The sequence below is a fragment of the Macaca nemestrina genome, chromosome 4, assembly GCF_043159975.1.
Source record: "Macaca nemestrina isolate mMacNem1 chromosome 4, mMacNem.hap1, whole genome shotgun sequence".
Taxonomy (NCBI): Eukaryota; Metazoa; Chordata; class Mammalia; order Primates; family Cercopithecidae; genus Macaca; species Macaca nemestrina.
In genome coordinates this window covers 127,809,393-127,832,626 of record NC_092128.1, presented here as the reverse complement: position 1 = coordinate 127,832,626, position 23,234 = coordinate 127,809,393, and the positions used below count along the sequence as shown (strand labels likewise).

General features: G+C 38.8%; 1 long non-coding RNA gene across 1 annotated transcript; it reads left to right on the top strand.

The window, feature by feature from the left end:
- Window positions 1-859: 859 nt before the first annotated feature.
- Window positions 860-10,070, top strand: LOC139362885 (uncharacterized). The gene is made up of 2 exons (XR_011622417.1): window positions 860-1,336; window positions 5,861-10,070. It is a non-coding gene; the product is annotated as an uncharacterized lncRNA (long non-coding RNA).
- The last annotated feature ends 13,164 nt before the right edge of the window (window positions 10,071-23,234 follow it).

Genomic DNA, 23,234 nt, shown 5'->3' with positions numbered 1-23,234 from the left:
TTAGATTGATTCTATGCTATGAATCTGTGACGAGTTCTGCAATAAATATAGAAGTGCAGATTTCTCTTCAACACATGTATTTTGTTTTGGGATTTAGACCCAGTAGTGCAATTGCAGCATCATATGGTAGTTCTATGTTAATATTTTTGAGAAATCTTCATTCTGTTTTTTATAATGGCTTTACTGATTTATATTCACACCAACAGTTTTTAAGCATTCTCTCTCCCCTTATTATTTAGTTTCTTACTTCAACAGTCTTTAGCTTATAATTGAGATCTTTAGTTTATAACTTAGGAATAAAATAGTCACAGGTACATCAAAAGGTGGGCCGCAGTAACGTACCTGTGGTTATTTTATTCCTGCTGCCCTCTGCTTTTTACATGGCCAGTATCTGTTCCACCCTTAGAACTGAAGAGAGATGTTGGTAGGGAGAGGCTCTTCCTTCACCTCTGGTGGAAAAGATTTGTTCAGGCTCTTCATCCTCCAGATGTCAAAGCTACACTTTAATGTAGCAGCTATTGGTCACGTGTGGCTACTGAGTGCCTGGTATGTGGCTGGTCTGAACTGCGATGTGTTAGAAAGGTAAAATACAGAGTTCGTTTCAAATATTTATTTATAAATATATATATACACACTTTATTAGTAATAAGTATTTATTACATATTGAAATGATAATATTTTGAATATATTGAGTTAATTAAATTGCTACAATCATTTCCACCTGTTTCTTCTTTTTTTAAAGTTTGGCTACCAGAAAATGTAAAATTCACATGTTGCTCACATTTTATTTCAGAGGATTGCCTCCGTTTTAAAAATCCAGGCTGCCTGCTCAACAACCAGAAGCCAGGAAGGTCATAAAATCTGAATTTGTTAAATAATGGTTATTATATTCTTTGCATTTGTGAATAGCCATATATTATTTATAAATGCATGTGATCTTATACACTTGGTTAAATGCAAATGCCCTCTAGGGCGGGCCTGGCTCAGCTCAGGAAGAAGCCCTGCCTGAAAAGGCTGCAGCTTAGGTTTCACTGTCTTCATTCAGCCCTGCATCTGAGCACATCTTCTGCTACTCAGGGCCTGAGTGGGTGGGGCCCTAAACATTATCCAATCAGGATCGCTGGGCTGGGCACCGTCCAATCAGGCACGTAGCTGGAGCAGACAGGACGGTTTCCGGGATTTGGCGCTGCCTTTGTCTTTCGCAACAGTTGGAGCTCCAGGTCTTCACTTCTCTGTGTCCTCTGCTTCTAGAGGCCCAATCTCTGTGTCCTTGTGACCTGTAGGTATTGAGAGATCGGCAGCTAAGACGCCAGGACCCCCTGGAAGCCTAGAAGTGGTGAGGGTGCCGGGTCCGACATCCCGAGAAAGGGGGAGAGGGCTGGTTGGAACCGGTAGGAAGTGGCTGTGGCGGGACGCGGGCCTCCCAGAACTGGGCTCCAAATTCCGCGGACCTCCTCCCTCTCCTCCCCTCCCGCCACCCCCTATCCCCACCCCCACTCCCAATTCTTGGCTCAGCTCGGCCCTCAGCCCCCTTTAGCCATAAGATGGCGGCCCGGCTCACAGCAGTGACTCCGGGCGTCCTGTCTCCTCCTTGTGGAGGCGGAGGTTGCAGTGAGTCGAGATCGGGCCATCGCACTCCAGCCTGGGGGACGAGAGCGAGACTTCCTTTCAGAAAAAAAAAAAAAAGTCATTTTAAGGTGCATAATGAAGAAAGTCATTGGTTAGGTACGGTTACATAGTTTTCCAACTTGTATGATCGAGATGAAAATTTTCTGATAATGTAATCAGAGGTTAATTGGCAGTTTATAGTTGGTTAAGCCTAAATTTTGCTTTCTCCAATATAGTAATTGACCAAAAAATGCACTTGAGTTAGATTTTTTTTTTTTTTTAAAGTAGGAATCCAGGGGCTAGAGCCACCTCAGTCTAATTGCCTGCCATTTAATTATGTTCACACTCCACAGGGGACAGATTTTACCCTGCATTTTTCACATGTGTCCCAAACAGGGTCTCAAGTCTACCCCCCACCCCCTAATCCTTCGTCCTAACTCTGGCTTGCAGTAAAATACTAAATTTCCAGTTCCTTCTGACATTCCCAAATGCCAACTTCCCCTCCCTAATTTGCATGATCAACTGTTTGTTCTTTAGTGTACATTTTTGATACTGTGTTAATCATTATTAATCATTATGACAAAGTATTGGATGGCACTTTTTAAAACATTTGTTTTCTGTTTGTAAATATTTCTCATAAGAAGAAAGGAAAGAATAATCCATAGACACTGTATTGTAAAAAAAAGTCTGTGCCTCATTTTCTTTTATCTTTCCTAGGCACAGAGATCTTGTCAGAATGTTTTTGGGTCATGGTTTCCCTTTGGAAACTTTATGGGGTGATGTGTCCTCAGCCATCCTTCAGTTTTTTACAGGTCCTGGGTTTCAGTACTGTCTAGGGATAAACCGAGATACCCACCATGGCTATGTCTGCTGTAATTCTACTGACTCTCAGCTCCTAGGTCATTTTCTCCAATAGGAAAACCTGAGGTATGGAGTGTAGCCTCTTAAAGAGCAGCTGGATGCTCTAGGGCTGAGAGGAATCTCCTGGTGTACTATTTTTTTGAAAAGCTAACCCCTTGAGACATTAAGATTGTCTTCAAGCCAGATTCCATTTCTTGTAGACACATTGCTGGTCAGATAATCAGATGCTGGTATTGAGGGGAAAACAGAAATAATTTTTGCTCCCTGGATTCTGTATGGGGGCAGAAAAATTGTGAAAGAAGTACAACAGAGGAAAAATTGTGAAAGAAGTACAACAGAGGAAAAATAGTGAAAGACAAATAGTGAAAATTTGTGAAAGAAAAAACAGTATTCCAAAAAACAAAAACTGACCCCAGTGAGATGGTTCAATAACTTGTAAAATGCAAAGTAAGATGCACCTGGGGCATAGTGCAGTGTCTCCTGAGAGACAGGTTATTGAGCACTTAAGTGAGCAGGATGGGGGGGAGAATCTCTTAAGCGATTGGATGGCCTGACTTGACACATGATTCAGACACATCTGCTTTTTAATCAGCACTGCCACACCATAAATTTGTCACTGTGAAAATATTTGTTTACTTATTTTGACCCTCAGTTTTGTTTTTTGCTTTTTTTTTTTTTTTTTTTTTTACCTGAGACTGAGTCTTGCTCTGTCACCCAGGTTAGAGTGCCGTGGTGGGCTCTCAGCTCACAGCAACCTCCAACTCCTGGGTTCAAGCGATTCTCGTGCCTCAACCTCCAAAGTAACTGGGATTACCAGCACACACCACCATGCCCAGCTAATTTTTGTATTTTTAGTAGAGACTGGGTTTCATCATGTTGGCCAGGTTGGTCTCAAACTCCTGACTTCAGGTGATCCACCCACCTCAGCCTCCCAAAGTGCTGGGATTATAGTCGTGAACCACTGTACCCAGCCAGACTTCAGTTTTTAAACTGTAAATTGCATTTTATTAGTAGGGCTTGACAGGTAGAAAAAAAAAAATTACAAAGGATATAAAAGAAGTGGGTTTTTAAAAAATTAATATGTAATCATATATTGCATTTGTTAATAATTCTCATTTACCTTTTTCTTTCCCAGAGTGAATTTAACAATTTTCTCAGGTGTGCTTTTTATGGCTGAGTGATTTCAAACAGAATTTCAAGGCTTAGCTTTTAGATTACTAGCCACCAAGGAAAATTATAGGGAAAATCACTCTTTCATTTTGGTTTTAGAAAATGAATACATTTCCCCATCCTGGCTAACATGGTGAAACCCCGTCTCTACTAAAAATACAACCTGGGATGTAGAACTTGCAGTGAGCCAAGATCACGCCACTGCACTACAGCCTGGGTGACAGAGCAAGACTCTTGTCTCAAAAAAAAAAAAGAAAAGAAAATTAATACATTTCCACAAGAAAATGTTGTAGTTAATTGGTGAGTTTCATAGATTCATGAAAACATCAGTTTCTTTTTTTGCAGGGTAAGTTTGTGACACTGACTATCTCTGTTCTATATCCTGTTATTTTGATTTCTGAGTTTCATGCTAAATTTTATGAGGTGAAACTTGGTACCTCTTAGAAGTGTTCCCATATGACTAGTTGTTTGTACATGATTATTAATGGAAATAATAAAATACATTTATTATCTGAAAGGAATAAATACTTTTCTTATTGAGGTGTGAAATGTAAGCAGCTTATAAATTCCTTCCCTTTATAGTAACACCGTGTTTGAGTAATTGTGCTGGATTTTTCAAACACTTAGTTTCAAAAACCAAGTGAGTACCTTTGACATGGAAATCAAAGCTTTAGCCTGGTGACTCCAAGCTAGGGTTGATATTGATCCTGCAAAAGGATGTTATTAAAGGTCCAGTTAATTCTTTCTAGGAGGCCTCCCCTGCAGGTGTCCCAGCCTGCTCACCCCAGCCGTGAAAGAAACCTTTATACGGAGAACCTACAGAGCCCTAGAAAGCTGGGGACCCACAGGCAGTTGCAGTTAAGGTTAAGATGGAAGGGGATTGGGAGGGTTTTACTGAAGATAAAGTTGTTACTGTTTTGAGGCAGTTTCTAAACATTGTAAATTAAAACAAAGTTAGATTTATGTAAAAAATTTGATTTCCAAAGAAGCATTGCAACAGGAGGAAGAGCCAACTATGAGATCTTTAAGGACTGCAAAGTCTCGGCAGACAAGGGCTTTCTTTTATAGGGAGGAGCAAACAAGATTAAAGAGGGGATGGGGGCCAGGCACCGTGGCTCACGCCTGTAATCCCAGCACTTTGGGAGGCCCAGATGGGCAGATCACAAGGTCAGGAGATCAAGACCATCCTGGCTAACATGGTGAAACCCCGTCTCTACGAAAAATACAAAAAATGACCCGGGCGTGGTGGTGGGCACCTGTAGTCCCAGTTACTCGGGAGGCTGAGGAAGGAGAATGGCATGAACCCGGGAGGCGGAGCTTGCAGTGAGCTGAGATTGCGCCACTGCACTGTAACCTGGGTGACAGAGTGAGACTCCGTCTCAAAGAATAATGGTAATAAAATAAAAAGGAGGTGGGAAGGGGATAGAAAATGCAGGGTGAAAGTAATTAGATTTTAGATCAGAACAGTTTTTACCCTGAACTCAGCATGTTCTTAAAAGGGACATAAAATGGGGTTCTGTGTTGGCTCAGACTGAGGGTAGCTCAAAGTTCAGAAGCTTGTGGGAAGGGGATAAACTTTGATTAAGAAGTATTTTATTCTGACCACTGAAGACAAATCCAACTGATTTTTTAATTAGAAAAAGACTTGGAGAGTTCATGTCTGGCTATGTGATAAGTAAGATGAGAGAGTACTTAAACCATCTAAGTCAAAATGGGTAGGTTGTTTTTTTCTGTAAACTGTTCCTGAAGAACACAAAGGGTGGATAATTTTATTAATCACAGCTGTTTACCAGGATTATCTATGTGCTTCATCTTTCACCATTCCTTTTTTTCTCCTATACATTTCTTCCATTTGACTTATTTTATTTTTTGAGACAGAGTCTTGCTCTGTTGCCCAGGCTGGAGCGCAATGGCATAATCTTGGCTCATTGCAACCTCTGCCTCCTGGGTTCAAGCAATTCTCCTGCCTCAGCCTCCTGAGTAGCTGGGATTACAGGTGCCCACCACCATGCCCAGCTAATTTTGTATTTTTAGTAGAGACAGGGTTTCACCATATTGGCCAGGCTCAAACTCCTGACCTCAAGTCAGTCACCCACCTCGTCCTCCCAGAGTGCTGTGATTACGAGCATGAGCCACCACACTTAGCCTATACATTAGATTTGTAAAGTATATTCATTTGAGTCTAGCAAGTGAAGAAATTTTTTATTTTTATTTCTTTCAGTTATGTGTTCTCATTATGCCCAAGATCATTGACCAGAGCAAGGCATAAAGGCTTCTTTCCAAAAAGTGATATCGAGAAGATATGGAAAATGTGGACATAAAAATTTACAGTAAAGACATAAAAATTTACTGTAAAAGTGTGGATGAGTGTAAGGTGCACAACCGAGGTTATAATGAACTTAGCAAATGTTTGACAACTACTCAGAGCAGAATATTTCAAGGTGATAAATATATGAAAGTCTTTCATATATTTTTAAATTCAAAGTCATAAGACATCCTGACAAGAAACCTTTCAAATGTAAAGAATGTGGCAAATCATTTTGCATGTTTTCACACCTAACATGACATAAAAGCATTCACACTAGAGATAATTCCTACAAATGTGAGGCATGTGGTAGTTTTTAACTGGTTATCACAGCTTATTAAACAAAAGAATTCATACAGAAGAGAAACCCTACAAATGTGAGGAATGTGACAAAGCCTTTAACCAATCCTCAACCCTTATTAGACATAAGAAAATTCATACTAAAGAGAAATCCTACAAATGTTAAATACGTGGCAAAGGTTTTAGTGTATTCTTGATCCTTAATAAACATAAGATAATTCATACTGGAGACAAACCCTTCTAATGTGATGAATGTCACAAAGCCTTTAACCAGTTCTCAACCCTAACTAACCATAAGAGACTTCATACTGGAGAGAAACCCTACAAATGTAAAGAATGTGGCAAAGGTTTTAACCAGTTTTCACACCTTACTAAACATAAGAAAACTCATACTGAAAAGAAGTCCTGCAAGTGTGAAGAATGTGGCAGAGCTTTTAACCAGTTTGCAAACCTCATTAAACATAAAACAATTCATACTGGAGAGAAATCCCACAATATGAAGAATGATGCAAAGCTTTTACCCAGTCCTCAAACCTTACTGAACATATGAGAAATCGTACAGGACAGAAACCCTACAAATGCGAAGAATGTGGCAAAGGTTTTAATGGGCCCTCCTACCTTACATGACATAAGAGAATTCATACTAGAAAGAATATCTACAAATGTGAAGAATGTGGCAAAAGCTTTAGTGTATTCTCAACCTTTACTAATCATAAAGCAATTCATACTGGAGAGAAATCTTACAAATGTGATGAATGTGGCAATATTTTTTAACTAGCCTGCAACTCTTGTTGATCATAAGAAAATTCATACAGGAGAAAAACACTACAAATGTGACAAATATGGCAAAGCTTTTAACTGTTCCTCAAACCTTACTAGACATAAAAAAATTCATATTGATGAGAAACTCTACAAACCTAAAAGATATGACAATGATTTTGACAACACCTCCAACTTTTCTAAATATACAAAAAATCATCCAGGTGTAAAACCTTAAAAATGTGAAGAATGTGTGGCCGGGCGCGGTGGCTCAAGCCTGTAATCCCAGCACTTTGGGAGGCTGAGGCAGGCGGATCATGAGGTCAGGAGATCGAGACCATCCTGGCTAACACGGTGAAACCGCATCTCTACTAAAAATACAAAAAATTAGCCGGGCATGGTGGTGGGCGCCTGTAGTCCCCTCTGCTTGGGAGGCTGAGGCAGGAGAAGGGCATGAACCCGGGAGGCCGAGCTTGCAGTGAGCCGAGATCACGCCACTGCACTCCAGCCTGGGTGACAGAGCGAGACTCCGTCTCAAAAAAAAAAAAAAAAAAAGTGAAGACTGTGACAAAGCCTTCAGGTGGTTGTCACACTTGATTATAGGTAAGATAATTTATACTGGAGAAAACTTTATAAGTAAAGAATGTGGCAAAACTGTGAAGGAATATCCACACCTTATTGCACAGGAAAGCATTTATACTTGAGAAAGATGGTACAAATATGAAGAATATAAAAATGTCATTGATATCTGCTCACATCTTACTCAACGTCAGAATTTTTACTTAATTAGGAGCATTATAAAAGCAATTACTGTCAAAAGATCTTTCAGAAACTATAACCCTTTAAAGTAAAACGCATGTTTATGCTGAAGACAAATATTACAAATATAAGGAGGGTTGTAATACCTTTACTTGTATCACAAATCTTATTGTACACATTTTATACTAGAGGGAAACCCTGAAGCAGTTGCTCAAACTTTGTTCCAAATCAGATAATTTATATCGGACAAAAATCTTGCAAATGTAATAAATTTGGAAATACATTTTTTAAAAAACTATAGCCTAGAAAATACCAGATAATTTATACTATAATATATTTTTGCAGATGAAGTATGAAAAATATGTAATTCACAATTAGTCTATGTAAATGTCAGAATTTACAGTAGAAATAAGTAAGTTACTGACACTTTAGACATTACACTAAATCAGAGTGTTCAGTATAGAAAACATAACTCAAGTTGTTAGATTATTTGTGTATAACTGTAAAAAGAGTAAGGCCAGATACAGTGGCTCACGCCTGTAATCCCAGCACTTTGGGAGGCCGACCTGAAGTCAGGAGTTTGAGACCTGCCTGATCAACTTGGAAAAACCCCATCTCTATTAAAAATACAAAATTAGCTGAGTGGGGTGGCGCATGCCTGTAATCCCAGCTACTTGGGAGGCTGAGGCAGGAAAAATCACTTGAACCCGGAAGGAAGAGGTTGTGGTGAGCCAAGATCACACCATTGCATTCCAGCCTGGGCAACAGGAGCAAAACTCCGCCTCAAAAAGTAAAAAACAAAACAAAAAAACAGGAGTAGAAGATTTTTAAGAGAGTTATAATTACATTCAAAGTATACTTTTTCTTTTAAAAAGATTGCAGATTATTTGAAAAGTAAATAATGATGAATTCAACTCTCATATTACATTATTCTGTTTTTTCATTCCTATTGTGAAAGCATGTAATGAATTGTTGCTGTGTCAGAGATATGAGATTCTTTGTTGTTAGGTAAACACTATGATTTTTTTCTGTAGAAGAATAAGGGCATTAAAGCGTAAGATTTATAATGAAAATCTAGGCTCTTGGTGGTTAACTTATAATACTGAGTGATGAGGTAGGTGTTCAGAGTAATATTCTTCTGCATTATAGTGAGAGAAAAGCATTTTTAATTTTAGTTTAAATTAAAGGGGCTGGGCACAGTGGCTCATGCCTGTAATCCCAACATTTTGGGAGGCCAATGTGGGTGGATCACCTGAGGTCAGGAGTTAGAGACAAGCCTGGCCAACATGGTGAAACCCTGCCTCTATTAAAAATACAAAAATTAGCCAGGCATGGTGGTGTGTGCCTGTAATCCCAGGTTGTGGGGAGGCTGAGGCAGGAGAATCACTGGAACCTGGGAGGCAGAGGCTGCAGTGAGCCAAGATCGCGCCACTGCATTCCAGCCTGGGTGACAGAGCAAGACTCCATCTCAAAAAAAAAAAAAAAAAAAAAAAATTAAATACCAATTTACTAATTGTACTTTTATGCAGTAAAATGGAGTACATTTAAAAATTTTTAGATTATGTGTGAACTTAATTCTTTAATTGTACATTTTTTAACATGTTAAGACTATTGTGCATTCAATAAAGTGTTATTATGCCACTAACATTCACCTATTCCACCTTACTCAAGAGTGCAGGTAAAAGATAGTAACAGTATGTGATTTGGTAAAATAGTGGAATAATATCTCCAGTAATCTCTTTTGCTAGTGGCTTTAAACTACAAATAAGTTAAAGAACATTGTTTCCATCACTTAAATTTTTATTTCTTTTTATTTAAATTTATATTTCTTAATTTTATGGGTACATAGTATGTGCATACATTTATGCCATATATGTTACGTTTTTTAGTTTTAGTTTTAGTTTTGTTTTGTTTTGTTTTTCACTCTGTCACCCAGGCTGGAGTGCAGTGGCATGATCTCGGCTCAATGCAACCTCCACCTCTGGGGTTCAAGTGATTCTCCTGCCTCAGCCTCCCAAGTAGCTGGGACTACAGGCATGTACCACCATGCCCGGCTAATTTTTTTGTATTTTTAGTAGAGATGGGGTTTCATCATGTTGGCCAGGCTGGTTTCAAACTCCTGACCTCAGGTGATCCACACGCCTCAGCCTCCCAAAGTGCTGAGATTACAGTGGTGAGCCACTGCACCCGTCCTATGTTATGTTTTGACACAGACATACAATCTATAATAATCACATCTGGGGGAATCAGGTATCCATCACCTCTAGCATTTATCCTTTGTATTACAAACATCCAATTGTATACTTCTTTTTTTTTTGAGACGGAGTCTGGCTCTGTCGACCCCGCTGGAGTGCAGTGGCCGGATCTCAGCTCACTGCAAGCTCCGCCTCCCGGGCTTACGCCATTCTCCTGCCTCAGCCTCCCGAGTAGCTGGACTACAGGCGCCCACCATGTCGCTTGGCTAGTTTTTTGTATTTTTTTTTAGTAGAGACGGGGTTTCAACGTGTTAGCCAGGATGGTCTCGATCTCCCGACCTCGTGATCCGCCCATCTCGGCCTTCCAAAGTGCTGGGATTACAGGCTTGAGCCACCGCGCCCGGCCACTTCTAGTTATATTAAAATGTACAATTAAACTGTTAGTGACTACCAGGTCATTTTAGGTCATGATAAAAATTACATAGACATATACATAAAATTTATACATTTCTGAGTCCTAAATATTTTTTAAATTTTATTATATTTTTCTATGAACATGTGCCCTCTCCTGGAAACACAGACTTTTAATTTTTGTTTACATAAACATATATATATATATATATAACTATAAAGATAAATGTTAGGTGAAAGTAAATTATGAAGTAAGTGTGTTTGTGTAAGTATGAGTTTGTACTTATTTTCAGAGTAAAAAGCAATATTGAAACAAAGTATTTTCATAAGCTAATTTACTAGCAAACTAAAAACTTCAAAAATGCTGGAAACAAATCTATGATCTCTGCTTTCTATTGAATTCATTACTGTAAAATATTAAGGCTTATGGTTCAGAATCTCCCCATGCAATTTTTTTTTTCTTGCCTGGTACTCATGCTAGACTCATAATTATCTTGTATGTTATAATTTATTTGTTATATAGTATATAAAGTACTCATTATATGAGCTGGTAAGGGATTATATGAATGATTTTAATGAAATGTAGTAGTGCACACAAAATAATTTTTAGATGTAATTCCAAAATTAGTGTATTATGTTTTTAGTTAGAATATTCCATTTAATTGCAGGACCCTGTATAAGCCTACTATTCTTTCTTTTTCTTTCATTCTTTCTTTTCTTTCTTTTTCTTTCTTTCCTTTTTTTCTTTCCTTTTTTCCTTTCTCTCTTTCTTTCCTTTCTTTCTTTCCTTTCTTTCCTTTTTTCTTTCCTTTCCTTTCTTTCTCTCTTTCTGTCTTTCTCTCTCTCTCTCTCTGTCTCCCCCTCTCCTTCTTTCTTTTTTGTGAGACAGAGTTTCACTCTTGTTGCCCAGGCTGGAGTGCAATGGCATGATCTCAAATCACTGCAACCCCCACCTCCCAGATTCAAGTGATTCTCAGCCTCCCAAGTAGCTGGGATCACAGGCATGTGCCACCACACCTGGCTAACTTTTTATATTTTTGGTAGAGATAGGATTTCACCATGTTGGGCAGGCTGGTCTCAAACTCTTGACCTCAGGTGATCCATCCACCTTAGCCTCCCAAAGTGCTAGGATTACAGGCATGAGCCACCGCGCCTGGCCAAGCTTACTATTCTTTAGTCATTGTTTCGTTTTTATAATTGACACAAGTAAATTTATCTATTGAACCGATTTGTTCAGGTAAGTACTGGGGAGGCTTTATAAGTCATGAGGATTTTTTTAAATATAAGTGTAGCAAAAAAACACGAAAGTGCTTGCTGTGTAACAGATGCTCCATAATAAGCCATAAATATTTCTGCCGGAGTTAGTTTGTAACTTCAAGTCAGAGATGGAAAATACGAATTGTGAAGAAATAACATTAACTCTTCTTGTGAAAAGAACATTTATTACAGGCTGCAAAGCTGAATTTTGCTGAATTTAAACAAATTCTGCTTCTATTCTAATTATCTTGTTTTGTTTGTCATTTTATTGTATTCCAACTATGTATGCATTACAGCCCTTCTCCTTTTTCTGTGTTATGATTACAGTTTACTCACTGTTGTCTTCATGCCATGTCATTTCACATGGTATCTTGTAGGTTCTGATGAGAAAGTTGGTATTTTTTAATGCACTAAAAAATTGGTTTTAACTGGATAATTTGTTTATTAATATAACGTTGAGATCAGTTAATTACTATAATAGGCATACACTGTCCACAGATGAGAGGATTAAATCAGTTAGCATTGTTTTCCTATGTGTGTAAAAGAAAAGTTTTATTAGTTTCTTACACAAATTGTGGCATATATAAAATTTGCTAGAAAATATGTCTTAGAAATTCTTAAGAGTTAATGGTGAGTGAAGAATTTTAAATTTAATTTTTTATGATACACTTATAGCACATCTTATGTTTCCATGCAGTTTTTTCTTTTTTAGTTTTACATGTAAATGTGAAGTGTTGCAAAATAATAAAATGAACTTTGTGGGTTTGAAATTTGGAATAATATTTTTTTCCATGTTGATGTTACAATTTGGAGAGATTTTTCTCTTATTCTATGTACAATTTTTAGGGGGTGTAAAGTTCAGTCTACAGTATTCATTTTAAGTCACCTAACTGTAGCCAACTCCTTTGTCATTTTCTCTGGAAAAATTTTGGACATCATGGCAGCTTTTGGATTAAAATATTTTCTGTTAATTTGTAAGGAAACTTGTTTACTGTGTGGGTAGTCATGGAACCATAAGCAACACCTGACCTTTTAGTGTTTTTCATATTGTTACAGTCTGCACCAGAAATTCCAGGTTTCCCAAGCTTTAAGTAAAAGCCCTATAGTACATTGGCTTCTCCCACGTACTGTGCTGGGTCCAGAACATGCTGTTAAGTCTCAAAGTTCTTATGCTTATTATTGACAAATTAAGTGACAAAAACAGCACAAAAATCATATATTTTTGGTGTCATTCAACCAAGTTTATGACAAAAACACAGTATTTGAAACATTGTTATCCTCTTATAATGTTTAAAAATACATTTTTAACATGACAGATAAAATGTGTATTTATTTGGTAAAACATGGTTTTTAAATTTTATTTATTTTATTTTATTTTTTTTTTTTCTTGAGATGGAGTTTCACTCTGTCACCAGACTGGAGTACAGTGGTGCGATCTCAGCTCACTGCAACCTCCACCTCCCGGGTTCAAGCAATTCTCCTGCCTCAGCCTTCCAAGTAGCTGGGACTACAGGCGTGTGCCACCACACCCAGCTAATTTTTCTATTTTTAGTAGAGACAGGGTTTCACCATGTTGGTCAGGCTGGCCTCGATCTCTAGACCTTGTGATCTGCCCACCTCAGCCTCCCAAAGTGCTGAGATTACAGACGTGAGCCACTGTGCCTGGCCAAACATGATGTTTTGAAGTATGTATACGTTATCAAATGCTTAATTCTTAATTGCTTTACCTCACATAGTTAACATTTTTCTAGTGAGAGAATCTTGTCTTCACATTATTCAAAAATACGTTATTATGAATTAAAGTCACCAGGCTGCAAAATAAATCTCTTAAACTCATTCCTCATAATAAACTATAATTATGTATTCTTTAACAGATATCTTTCCAACCCCTCTTTTTTCTAAATATCTTAGCATCTGGTTGTCACCATGTTATTTTCTACTTCAATGAGATTAAGTTATTTAGAATCCATGTATAAGTGAAATCATGAGATATTTATCTTTCTGTGCCTGGCTAATTTCGACTAATGTACTGTCTGCCAGGTTTAGCCATGTGATTGAAAATGACAAAATTGTATTCTCTTAGAGCCCACATAGCCAAAGCAAGACTAAGCAAAAAGAACAAATCTGGAGGCATCACATTACCTTACTTCAAACTATCCTATAAGGCTATAGTCACCAAAACAGCATGGTGCTGATATACAAATAGACATATAGACAATAAATGTGTGTGTAAGTATCTTTTTTCATATAATGACTTCTTTTCCTCTGGATAGATACCTAGTAGTGGGATTGTTGGATCAAACAGTAGATCTACTTTAAGTTCTTAAAAATTTTTTCACACTGTTTTTCATAGTGGTTGTGTTAGTTTACATTCACACCGAAAGTGTAAAATCATTCCTTTGTTGCCACATCCCTGGCAACATGTCCTATTTTTTTATTTTTTGATTATGGTCATTATTGCAGGAGTGAGGTGGTATCACATTGTGGTTTTGATTTGCAGTTCTCTGATAATTAGGTATATTGAACATGTTTCCATACGCTTGTTGGCTATTTGTATATGTTCTTTTGAAAATTGTCTATTTATGTTCTTAGCCCACTTTTTCACGGATTTTTTTTTTTTTTTTTTTTTTTTTTTTGCTGATTTGTATGAGTTTTCTGTAGATTCTGGATATTAGTCTTTTGTCAGATGTACAGATTGTGAAGATTTTTTCTCACTCTGTGGATTATCTGTTAACTCTGCTGATTATTTATTTTGCTTTTCAGAAGGTTTTCAGTTTAATTAAGCCCCATCTATTTATCTTTGTTTTTGTTGCATTTGCTTTTAGGTTCTTGGTCGTAAAGTCTTTGAGTAAGCCAATGTCTATAAAATTTTTTTCAGTATTATCTTCTAGAATTTTTATAGTTTCACATCTTAGATTTATGTATTTTATCCCCCTTGAGTTGACTTTTGCATAAGGTGAGAGATGAGTTTTCATTTTTATTCTTCTACATGTGACTTGCCAATTATCCCAGCATTATTTGTTGAATAGGGTGTCCTTTCCGCACTTTATGTTTTTGTTTGCTTTATCAAAAATCAGTTTACTGTAAGTCTTTGGGTTTATTTCTGTATTCTCTATTCTGTTCTGTTGGTCTGTGTGCCTATTTTTATACCAGTACAGTGCTGTTTTGGTGAGTATGGCTTTATAGTATAGTTTGCTGTCAGGCAATATGATGCCTCCAGATTGTTCTTTTTGTTTAGTCTTGCTTTCACTATGTGAGCTCCTTTTTGGTTCTATATGAATTTTATGATTGTTTGTTCTAGTTCTGTGAAGAATGAGTTCATGGGAGCTGCGTTGAATTTTTATATTGCTTTTGGCAGTATAGTCATTTTCACAATGTTGATTCTACCCATCCATGAGAATGTGATGTGTTGTCATTTGTTTGTGTCATCAATGATTTCTCTCAGCAGGGTTTTGTAGTTTTTCTTGTAAGGTATTTCATGTTTTTGTTTAGGTATATTTTTAAGTTTGGTTTTTGGTTTTTTGCAGCTATTATAAAAAGTGTCGCATTCTTGATTTGATTCTCAGTTTGGTGGCTGTTGGTATATAGCAGAGCTACTAATTTGTGTACATTAATTTTGTATCCTGAAACTTCACTGAATTCATTTATCACTTCTAGAAGCTTTTTGGAAGGGTCTTTAGGGTTCTCTAGGTATCCGACCACATCATCAGCAAACAGCAACAGTTTAACTTTCTCTTTGCTGCTTTGGATAGATACCTCTTATTTCTTCTTCCTGTCTGATTACTGTGGCTAGGACTTCTAGTACTATGTTAAAGAGAAATGGTGAGAGTGGACATCGTTGTCTTGTTCCAGTTCTTGAAGAATGTTTTCAACTTTTTCTCATTCAGTATTATGTTGAGTGTGTGATTGTCATACATGGCTTTTATTACATTGAGGTATGTCCCATGTATGCCAGTTTTGCTGAAAGTTTTAATTAAAAAGTGATGCTAAATTTTGTCAAATGATTTTTCTGCATCTATTGAGATAATTATGTGATTTTTTTTTTTTCTTTTGAGACAGAGTCTCGCTCTGTTGCCCAGGCTGAAGTGCAATGGCGCAATCTCAGCTCACTGCAAGCTCCGCCTCCCAGGTTCACACCATGCTCCTGCCTCAGCCTCCTGAGTAGCTGGGACTACAGGCACCCGCCACCACGCCCGGCTAATTTTTTTGTATTTTTAGTAGAGACGGGATTTCACTGTGTTAGCCAGCATGGTCTTGATCTCCTAACTTTGTGATCCTCTTGCCTCAGCCTCCCAAAGTGCTGGGATTGCAGGCGTGAGCCACCACGCCCGGCCAATTTTTGTTTTTAATTCTGTTGATGTGGTGTATCACATTTATTGACTTGCATATGTTAAACAATCCCTGCATTTCTGGTATAAAACCTTCATGATTATGGTGGCTTATCTTTTTGATATGCTGTTAAGTTAGCTAATATTTTGTTAAGAATTTTTGCATCTACATTCATCAGGAATATTGGTCTGTAGTTTCCTTATTTGGTTGTGTTCTTTTCTGGTTTTGGTATTGGGGTGATATTGGCTTTATAGAATGACTTAGAAAATTCCCTCTTGTGAAATACTGTCAATAGAATTGATACCAATTCTTCTTTGAATGTCTGGTAGAATTCAGCTGTGAATTCATCTGATCCTGGACTTTGTTATTGTTGGTAATTGATTAATTACCATCAATCTTGTTGCTTGTTATTGGTCTCTTCAGGGTTTCTAATTTTTCCTGATTAAATCTAGGAGGGTTGTATTTTTCCAGGAATTTATCCATCTCCCCTAGATTTTCTAATTTATGTACATAAATAATCTTTTGCATTTTTGTGGTGTCAATTGTAATATCTCCTTTTTCATTTCTGATTGAGCTTATTTGGATTTTTCTCTCTTTTTGGTTAATCTTGCTAATGTTCTATTAATTTTACTTATCTTTTCAAAGAACCAGCTTTTTGTTTCATTTATCTTTTTTTTTTTTTTTTTCCGAGACAGTCTCGCTCTGTTGCCCAGGCTTCAGTGCAGTGGCACGATCTCTGCTCACCGCAAGCTCTGCCTCCTGGGTTCACGCCATTCTCCTGCCTTAGCCTTCCAAGTAGCCGGGACCGCAGGGGCCCAACACCACGTCTGGCTAATTTTTTTTTTTTGTATTTTTAGTAGAGACAGGGTTTCCTGGTGTTAGCCAGGATGGTCTGGATCTCCTGACCTTGTGATCCGCCTGCCTCTGCCTCCCAAAGTGCTGGGATTACAGGCGTGAGCCACCGCGCCCAGCCTTCATTTATCTTTTGAATTTTTTTTTCAATTTTGCTTAGTTCTACTCTGATCGTGGTTATTTTATTTCTTTTGTTGGGTTTGGGTTTGGTTTGTTCTTGTTTCTCTGGTTTCTTGAGATGTGACCTTAGATTGTCTATTTAGTATCCAGTTTCTTCAATAGCCTGACAGGCCCAAAAATCCTCTAAGTTGTTTCTTAGTGATGGGCATTAGGAAAGCTAAAATTCCTCTCACTCCGTCAGGTTACTAATCAGTCCTTTGACGGAGATTATATGCCCCAAATGTTTAACTTGCGATAAGCATAGCTAAAGTTTGTCTTCAGGCACTTTGTGTCCCTTGGTGGCTAACTCTTTGAGTAAATATAGGCTATCTTCCTGAGAGAGAGACAGTGTGTCTCAACAAAGGAGAAGGTCATCTACTGAATTGAGTGTTGAGCCATGGGTCTTTCCAAGTAAAGGCAAACAAATACTGGCTGTCTGGATTTACAGGAATACTAAAAAAGGCACTACAGCGATCCACACTGAGAAACACTGGCTGGTAGTGGGTATAACTGGTAGAAAGGTATGTGGTTGGAGACTATTGGGTACCTGGGTAATACGACATGTTTATTGACCTCAAGTCCTGCACAAATCTCCATCCTCTCCCACTTGTTGTTTTTTTTTTTTTTTTACTGGGAATATAGGGTTGTTGCAGGGGCTTGTGCAGGAAATAATGAGCCCCTATTTCAGAGAATTGTGTATTATAGGGGCTTGTCCATCTATGGCTTCCTTTCATAGAGGATACTGTTTAAGTTTGGGTAGGGGTTTTGGGGGGTTTATCTCTACCTTTATTGGAGTGGCTCAGAATACTTTTTTCTATATCTGTATTTGACTGAGACCATAAGTGGGAAGGGACATCCTTGAGCAAGTGTTCCACTTCTGGGGGTAACAGAAAAATTAGAGAAGCTAAAAGGAGTTTTATTGTTTCCTGCTCTTTATTCCAATATTTTCTCTTATCCCCTAATATTTCCTCCTCTGTCTCATTTTTTATTTGCCTGGTTAAAAGATGATGTTTTAACATTACTAGTACTAAATTGTGGTACATTGTCAGGACAATTTTTGATTTGATATTTTTGGTCCCCTGGCTCCAATTATTTAAAAAAAGTTTACCTTTTGATGAAAAAGAGATATGGGCATCATGGATGTTGAGAATATCATAGCCCAAAAGATTGACAGAGACTGCAGAGCATATAAGAAACATATGCGGGGGCGGAGCAAGATGGCCGAATAGAAACAGCTCCAGTCTCCAACTCCCAGCGGGAGCAACACAGAAGACCGGTGATTTCTGCATTTTCAACTGAGGTACTGGGTTCATCTCACTGGGGAGTGCAGGACGATCGGTGCTGGTCAGCTGCTGCAGCCCGACCAGCGAGAGCTGAAGCAGGGCGAGGCATTGCCTCACCTGGGAAGCGCAAGGGGGAAGGGAATCCCTTTTCCTAGCCAGGGGAACTGAGACACACAACACCTGGAAAATCGGGTAACTCCCACCCCAATACTGCGCTTTAAGCAAACAGGCACACCAGGAGGTCATATCCCACACCTGGCCGGGAGGGTCCCACACCCACGGAGCCTCCCTCATTGCTAGCACAGCAGTCTGTGATCTACCGGCAAGGCAGCAGCGAGGCTGGGGGAGGGGCGCCCGCCATTGCTGAGGCTTAAGTAGGTAAACAAAGCTGCTGGGAAGCTCGAACTGGGTGGAGCTCACAGCAGCTCAAGGAAACCTGCCTGTCTCTGTAGACTCCACCTCTGGGGACAAGGCAATAACAAACGCAGCCGAAACCTCTGCAGACGCAAACGACTCTGTCTGACAGCTTTGAAGAGAGCAGTGGATCTCCCAACACGGAGGTTGAGATCTGAGAAGGGACAGACTCCCTGCTCAAGTGGGTCCCTGACCCCTGAGTAGCCTAACTGGGAGACATCCCCCACTAGGGGCAGTCTGACACCCCACACCTCACAGGGTGGAGTACACCCCTGAGAGGAAGCTTCCAAAGCAAGAATCAGACAGGTACACTCGCTGTTCAGAAATATTCTATCTTCTGCAGCCTCTGCTGCTGATACCCAGGCAAACAGGGTCTGGAGTGGACCTCAAGCAATCTCCAACAGACCTACAGCTGAGGGTCCTGACTGTTAGAAGGAAAACTATCAAACAGGAAGGACACCTACACCAAAACCCCATCAGTACATCACCATCATCAAAGACCAGAGGCAGATAAAACCACAAAGATGGGGAAAAAGCAGGGCAGAAAAGCTGGAAATTCAAAAAATAAGAGCGCATCTCCCCCGGCAAAGGAGCGCAGCTCATCGCCAGCAACGGATCAAAGCTGGACGGAGAATGACTTTGATGAGATGAGAGAAGAAGGCTTCAGTCCATCAAATTTCTCAGAGCTAAAGGAGGAATTACATACCCAGCGCAAAGAAACTAAAAATCTTGAAAAAAAAGTGGAAGAATTGATGGCTAGAGTAATTAATGCAGAGAAGGTCATAAACGAAATGAAAGAGATGAAAACCATGACACGAGAAATACGTGACAAATGCACAAGCTTCAGTAACTGACTCGATCAACTGGAAGAAAGAGTATCTGCGATTGAGGATCAAATGAATGAAATGAAGCGAGAAGAGAAACCAAAAGAAAAAAGAAGAAAAAGAAATGAACAAAGCCTGCAAGAAGTATGGGATTATGTAAAAAGACCAAATCTACGTCTGATTGGGGTGCCTGAAAGTGAGGGGGAAAATGGAACCAAGTTGGAAAACAGTCTTCAGGATATCATCCAGGAGAACTTCCCCAACCTAGTAGGGCAGGCCAACATTCAAATCCAGGAAATACAGAGAACGCCACAAAGATACTCCTCGAGAAGAGCAACTCCAAGACACATAATTGCCAGATTCACCGAAGTTGAAATGAAGGAAAAAATCTTAAGGGCAGCCAGAGAGAAAGGTCGGGTTACCCACAAAGGGAAGCCCATCAGACTAACAGCAGATCTCTTGGCAGAAACTCTCCAAGCCAGAAGAGAGTGGGGGCCAATATTCAACATTCTTAAAGAAAAGAATTTTAAACCCAGAATTTCATATCCAGCCAAACTAAGTTTCCTAAGTGAAGGAGAAATAAAATCCTTTACAGATAAGCAAATGCTTAGAGATTTTGTCACCACTAGGCCTGCCTTACAAGAGACCCTGAAGGAAGCACTAAACATGGAAAGGAACAACTGGTACCAGCCATTGCAAAAACATGCCAAAATGTAAAGACCATCGAGGCTAGGAAGAAACTGCATCAACTAACGAGCAAAATAACCAGTTAATATCATAATGGCAGGATCAAGTTCACACATAACAATCTTAACCTTAAATGTAAATGGGCTAAATGCTCCAATTAAAAGACACAGACTGGCAAACTGGATAAAGAGTCAAGACCCATCAGTCTGCTGTATTCAGGAGACCCATCTCACACGCAGAGACATACATAGGCTCAAAATAAAGGGATGGAGGAAGATCTACCAAGCAAATGGAGAACAAAAAAAAGCAGGGGTTGCAATACTAGTCTCTGATAAAACAGACTTTAAACCATCAAAGATCAAAAGAGACAAAGAAGGCCATTACATAATGGTAAAGGGATCAATTCAACAGGAAGAGCTAACTATCCTAAATATATATGCACCCAATACAGGAGCACCCAGATTCATAAAGCAAGTCCTTAGAGACTTACAAAGAGACTTAGACTCCCATACAATAATAATGGGAGACTTCAACACTCCACTGTCAACATTAGACAGATCAACGAGACAGAAAGTTAACAAGGATATCCAGGAATTGAACTCATCTCTGCAGCAAGCAGACCTAATAGACATCTATAGAACTCTCCACCCCAAATCAACAGAATATACATTCTTCTCAGCACCACATCATACTTACTCCAAAATCGACCACGTAATTGGAAGTAAAGCACTCCTCAGCAAATGTACAAGAACAGAAATTATAACAAACTGTCTCTCAGACCACAGTGCAATCAAACTAGAACTCAGGACTAAGAAACTCAATCAAAACCGCTCAACTACATGGAAACTGAACAACCTGCTCCTGAATGACTACTGGGTACATAACGAAATGAAGGCAGAAATAAAGATGTTCTTTGAAACCAATGAGAACAAAGATACAACATACCAGAATCTCTGGGACACATTTAAAGCAGTGTGTAGAGGGAAATTTATAGCACTAAATGCCCACAAGAGAAAGCAGGAAAGATCTAAAATTGACACTCTAACATCACAATTAAAAGAACTAGAGAAGCAAGAGCAAACACATTTGAAAGCTAGCAGAAGGCAAGAAATAACTAAGATCAGAGCAGAACTGAAGGAGATAGAGACACAAAAAACTCTCCAAAAAATCAATGAATCCAGGAGTTGGTTTTTTGAAAAGATCAACAAAATTGACAGACCGCTAGCAAGACTAATAAAGAAGAAAAGAGAGAGGAATCAAATCGACGCAATTAAAAATGATAAAGGGGATATCACCACCGACCCCATAGAAATACAAACTACCATCAGAGAATACTATAAACACCTCTACCCAAATAAACTGGAAAATCTATAAGAAATGGATAATTTCCTGGACACTTACACTCTTCCAAGACTAAACCAGGAAGAAGTTGAATCCCTGAATAGACCAATAGCAGGCTCTGAAATTGAGGCAATAATTAATAGCCTACCAACCAAAAAAAGTCCAGGACCAGATGGATTCACAGCTGAATTCTACCAGAGGTGCAAGGAGGAGTTGGTACCATTCCTTCTGAAACTATTCCAATCAATAGAAAAAGAGGGAATCCTCCCTAACTCATTTTATGAGGCCAACATCATCCTGATACCAAAGCCTGGCAGAGACACAACAAAAAAAGAGAATTTTAGACCAATATCCCTGATGAACATCGATGCAAAAATCCTCAATAAAATACTGGCAAACCGGATTCAGCAACACATCAAAAAGCTTATCCACCATGATCAAGTGGGCTTCATCCCTGGGATGCAAGGCTGGTTCAACATTCGCAAATCAATAAACATAATCCAGCATATAAACAGAACCAAAGACAAGAACCACATGATTATCTCAATAGATGCAGAAAAGGCTTTTGACAAAATTCAACAGCCCTTCATGCTAAAAACGCTCAATAAATTTGGTATCGATGGAATGTACCTCAAAATAATAAGAGCTATTTATGACAAACCCATAGCCAATATCATACTGAATGGGCAAAAACTGGAAAAATTCCCTTTGAAAACTGGCACAAGACAGGGATGCCCTCTCTCACCACTCCTATTCAACATAGTGTTGGAAGTTCTGGCTAGGGCAATTAGGCAAGAGAAAGAAATCAAGGGTATTCAGTTAGGAAAAGAAGAAGTCAAATTGTCCCTGTTTGCAGATGACATGATTGTATATTTAGAAAACCCCATTGTCTCAGCCCAAAATCTCCTTAAGCTGATAAGCAACTTCAGCAAAGTCTCAGGATACAAAATTAATGTGCAAAAATCACAAGCATTCTTATACACCAGTAACAGACAAACAGAGAGCCAAATCAGGAATGAACTTCCATTCACAATTGCTTCAAAGAGAACAAAATACCTAGGAATCCAACTTACAAGGGATGTAAAGGACCTCTTCGAGGAGAACTACAAACCACTGCTCAGTGAAATAAAAGAGGACACAAACAAATGGAAGAACATACCATGCTCATGGATAGGAAGAATCAATATCGTGAAAATGGCCATACTGCCCAAGGTAATTTAAAGATTCAATGCCATCCCCATCAAGCTACCAATGAGTTTCTTCACAGAATTGGAAAAAACTGCTTTAAAGTTCATATGGAACCAAAAAAGAGCCCGCATCTCCAAGACAATCCTAAGTCAAAAGAACAAAGCTGGAGGCATCACGCTACCTGACTTCAAACTATACTACAAGGCTACAGTAACCAAAACAGCATGGTACTGGTACCAAAACAGAGATATAGACCAATGGAACAGAACAGAGTCCTCAGAAATAATGCCACACATATACAGCCATCTGATCTTTGACAAACCTGAGAGAAACAAGAAAAGGGGAAAGGATTCCCTATTTAATAAATGGTGCTGGGAAAATTGGCTAGCCATAAGTAGAAAGCTGAAACTGGATCCTTTCCTTACTCCTTATACGAAAATTAATTCAAGATGGATTAGAGACTTAAATGTTAGACCTAATACCATAAAAATCCTAGAGGAAAACCTAGGTAGTACCATTCAGGACATAGGCA